Genomic DNA, 5,335 nt, shown 5'->3' on the forward strand with positions numbered 1-5,335 from the left:
CAGGCTGACCTGGAACAACGCTTCCTCAGCTCTCGTCCACTCATGCCCCTTCTCTACCTACGCTATATTGATGACATCTTCATCATCTGGACCCATGGGAAGGAGGCCCTGGAAGAATTCCACCATGCTTTCAACAGCTTCCACCCCACCATCAACCTCAGCCTGGACCAATCTACACGGGAGGTCCACTTCCTGGACACCACCGTACAAATAAGCGATGGCCACATTAACACCACCCTATACCGAAAACCCACCGACCGCTACGCTTACCTTCATGCCTCCAGCTTCCACCCCGGTCACACCACACGATCCATCGTCTACAGCCAAGCACTGAGGTACAATCGCATCTGCTCCAACCCCTCAGACAGAGACCAACACCTACAAGATCTTCACCAAGCATTCTCAAAACTACGATACCCACACAAGGAAATAAAGAAACAAATCAACAGAGCCAGACATGTACCCAGAAGACTCCTGCTACAAGACAGGCCCAGAAGAGAAACCAACAGAACTCCACTGGCCAACACCTACAGTCCTCAGCTTAAACCTCTCCAACGCATCATCAGTGATCTACAACCCATCCTGGACAATGATCCCTCACTTTCACAGACCTTGGGAGGCAGGCCAGTCCTCGCCCACAGACAACCTGCCAACCTTAAGCATATTCTCACCAGCAACCACGCACCGCACCATAACAACTCTAACTCAGGAACCAACCCATGCAACAAACCTCGATGCCAACTCTGCCCACATATCTACACCAGTAACACCATCACTGGACCTAACCAGATCAGCTACAACATCACGGGCTCATTCACCTGCACGTCCACCAATGTTATATATGCCATCATATGCCAGCAATGCCCCTCTGCTATGTACATTGGCCAAACTGGACAGTCACTACGCAAGAGGATAAATGGACCCAAGTCAGATATCAGGAATGGCAATATACAAAAACCTGTAGGAGAACACTTCAACCTCCCTGGCCACACAATAGCAGATGTTAAGGTAGCCATCTTACAGCAAAAAAACTTCAGGACCAGACTCCAAAGAGAAACTGCTGAGCTTCAGTTCATCTGCAAATTTGACACCATCAGATCAGGATTAAACAAAGACTGTGAATGGCTATCCAACTACAGAAACAGTTTCTCCTCCCTTGGTGTTCACACCTCAACTGCTAGCAGAGCACCTCACCCTCCCTGATTGAACCAACCTCGTTATCTCCACACTGATATATACCTGCCTCTGGAGATTTCCATTACTTGCATCTGAAGAAGTGAGGTTCTGACCCACGAAAGCTTATGCTCCCAGTACTTCTGTTAGTCTCAAAGGTGCCACAGGACCCTCTGTTGCTTTTTACTTGTGAGAGGTGCTCTGATACTCATCACCATAGTAGCAGCTAGTGCTACCTTCAGTTCTTGCCTACTGTCCTATTTCATCCGCATTTGTTTTTATTTTCTGAAAGGCTGACATGGTCTTTGCCAGTAATGACCAAACAAAAGTTATATGTTTATTTGCTAAATTTCTCTTCATTTATGACTTTAAGCTGTTCAGCTCTGAAGTGTGTATTTATTTTTAAGTCTTGTAAATTCTACATATGTTGCTATGTCAATTACCACATCCCTGACTCACAAGGAGTAGTTTTTTGGAAGTTATTGTTTGTTTTGAAAGCTTGGGTAGAGGATTTGAAATGGTACATTTCTGCAAGGAAGAAACACTTCCCCCCGCAAAAAAACCTAGAGAAATCTCAGGACGTGTGATTCAGGGCAGCCAACATACTGAGCAGCAGCCATGGATTTGAAAGGATGTTGAAATACACCCAGATGCAGACGTACACAGTCATTACTGAAGAGATCCTTATGTCAAAAGAATTAGACAATAAAGATACCTTTAGAGAAACAGTGTAGCCTGTGTTAAAGAAATTGATATGTTAAACAATTGTGACTGAAACAAGTAATTATATTGTTATAATTGTAATGAACTAGTATAAAGAACAATATATGTAACAAGATGGTTCATGTAATGTATTTATGCTCTGTACCAGTAAGTTTTATGACCAGTTTGAGTATAATAATACTAGTTGTTTTGATAGGTAACAAGTTGTGGCAAGTTATCTACAAAAAGAATCTGAAATACATTTCTCCATTCTAATCCATTTCTTTAAAGGGACACTTTTTCATGAGACTATTTACAAGTCAACTGATATTTTCTAAGCCAAACAAAGTTCCACTTTACATATTAAACACATCCTGGAAATGTTAAATGTTTGAGCAAGCAACACTACTTTTCTTCTCTCTCCCTCAACACCACATGCAGCCAGGAATACTAGCAGTTACTTTCCAGAAGACAGAATTTTAATAAAAGGATATTAATTACCTTAGACTTGTTTACATTCTCTAAATAAATACATTGTTCGCATATGGTTTTATTTCTATATGATTGAAATCAAAAGGAATAATGTCACTGAGAGCTGGATCAGGCCCTTACAAGCCATATAGCAAAACAGTTTGCTGGTAAATCACTGGTGAAATCCTGCTCCCGCTGCAGTCAATGGGAGTTTTCCCAACTGACTTCAATGGGGCCATGATTTTACCCACCGAGTTTAAAAAAAAATCCAAGTACTAAGAAGTAAAGGTCTGATTCTCTGCTGCCTTGCAGTTAGTGTAGTAATTTACATCTGCAGAGTGAGTGTAAAACACTATTTTCATTGGTAGCATTTTACATGCACCTTACACAGGCATAAGTGGCTAACCAAGGTGTATATCAGTGGAGATTCAGGCAGGAAGGAATTATTGTATAATCAACTGTATCTAAATTTAATTGTTGTTCATGGGAACTAAAGGGAACTATTTTAACTTCAGAACATTTTTAGGGATTAATCCTGCAAAACAGCACTACCACATTCACTGATTATCAGGAATAGTCCCAGGAATGCAGGGGTGCTACTCACAGCAATAAGTACTATATCTAATAGTAAGTGTTTGCAGAATTGTGAACATGCTGTCATATACTTCCCTAATCCCAGGATTTAAAATCCCTGCTACAGTTTCCTGTCTGCAAAGTTTTATCCTACTGAGCTGGAAGAAAGTGACTTCACAGAGATTCCATTGCTGATCACATTCAGATTTTTTTGGGGGGGTGCACATGCCAATATATACAAAACTCTTCGCCAATAGCAGCATGAAAATAGATTACAGTAAATACAGTATATGGTTGCCAGTGTTACTACACTATTTGTTCTACATTTAGATCCTGGCTTCTAAACTATGTTCCATGTGTATAACTCTCATTAACTTAAATGGAAGTGACATCTCTCTTCATCAGGTTCTCCATGGCAAAAGGTAGAATGGATTTTTTGTTTGTTCTTTCTAACTTACATTTAAAAATCTGCATGTGTTTGAAATGAAAACTAAGGTTTATTTTACAGTTAATCATCAAGAAGATGAAGATAACTAAACATTGATTCATTGGAGTGATAGGGTGGATTAGGTTTGGAGGCCCAGGCCCACCCTGCCCCAGGAAAGAACAGAGAAGTCTTCCAGGAAGCCTAGGATAGCTACAGAGAAGCAACCAATCAGAGGGGCTACTGCAGCAACCAATCAGGGGACAGAAGGGCAATATAAAAGGAAGCAACAGAAGCAGAGCAGCCAGTTGCTGCCTGGAGCTTGAAGAGGGAGCACTGGGTTCCTGGCTGACTGGAAGAGCAGCAGGACTGCAGGCAGGCTGAGCCCAAGGGACTGAGCCCAGAACCTAGCCAGACTGGGCAAGGGTACCGTGAAGCTACTGGTCTAGTTGAAGACTGAGCCCAGGGCAGGCTGCCAAAAAGGCCATACCAACTGAGGGTACCGAGAAGGGCTCTTATTGAGCTGTTAAAGAAGGCAGTGCCTCCAGGAAGGAAGTCTTGGTGGTATGGCCTCCTATGAGGGCCGTGAGAAAGAACTAGAGACTGGTATACCCTGGAAGAGGGGACCATGTGAGAGACTCAGCCAGAGGCCTGGGTCACTGAAGACCTGCTGAACAACCATTGGGCTGGGAGGTGGTAGTGCTTGTGAGAGGTGAGTGCCACCCCATTGTAGGAACTGAAAGAAAAGCAAGCTCACACCCAACCAGAAAGGGAGCGCTCACAAGAGGCAGGTGCCAATGCTGTTACAATTAGCAATTTCTAATGTAAAAAATAGATATTTACAGCAAGTGTTGAAGTGTCCATAATGACAATTTTAGCATTTTCTTCTTAATAGAATACTTTGAGTTTCACTCTACCAGGGGCTTTAACTATCCAGTACAAAAACACAACATCATAATCACAGTATCTAGGTTTCACATTCTTTTCCTCCCAGCTGGTTTTCTGACCAACATACCAATGAACCAACTGAAGTAAACCATCAGATGCCTGGGAGGCAAACCATCAAAGTTGGACTGGAATGCCTGTCTATAAATAGGAATGGCTTGGATACTCCATTTAATCAAATTGGTGTATCAATGGAAGAGTCATTCAGAACATTAACCCACCTTAAACTCATCAGACTTAGCTGCTGGATGTGATTCTGTCCCCTAATGACATCTCAGAGACCCATGAACACCTGTAACTAGGCATTTTCCAATACCTTTTAGCAGAGCAGCCAGAAGTACAGGGGGCTAATAACTATGGTTGAGAATATGGTTAAAATACTTTGGAAAAAAATTACATGCAAATTTTCCCACTGTTTGCAAACAATTTTATGCTCATCAAGTTTCACTTCTCTATGAAATTCAGCATAATTACTATTTCCACAACACACACCTCCAAAAGAGGTACAATTTCAAAAGCTAGCTTCAAAACCCAGAAGTTTACTTGGAATAGGTCCATTTTGGTCAGAACTTGGTTCATTACCCAGGGATGAAAGGGCTATTTTAGAGCAAACAATTAACGAAGTGTGAGGTTGCTTTTTTTTTTTAAATGGGGTTTGTGTTTCAGTTATTACTGACATATACAGCCTCCCTCCCATGAGTAGATTTGTCATTTGATGAAGCATTTTGCACATCTTTACAATCAATATATTTATTTTCAAAATAGTGCCCGATTACTTCACTTCCAGTTTGAATGTAGGCTAGTTCACCAGTGATCAAGTGGTGAATTCTCCGTCACTCCAAGTCATTACATCAAGATTGGAAGTCTTTCTAAAAATGTATGCTCTAGTTCAGTGGTTCCCAAACTGGGGTTTGGGAACCCCTGGGGGTTTGCAAAATGTTACAGGGGGTTCTCAGGAAAAAATTCCCTAATGGTGGACAGAGCTGTCCCTAGAAACCCGGGGCAGCATGGGACCAGTAGCCTGGAGCCCCTGGACTTCCAAGAGCT

Source organism: Trachemys scripta, chromosome 2 (assembly GCF_013100865.1).
Source record: "Trachemys scripta elegans isolate TJP31775 chromosome 2, CAS_Tse_1.0, whole genome shotgun sequence".
Taxonomy (NCBI): domain Eukaryota; kingdom Metazoa; phylum Chordata; order Testudines; family Emydidae; genus Trachemys; species Trachemys scripta.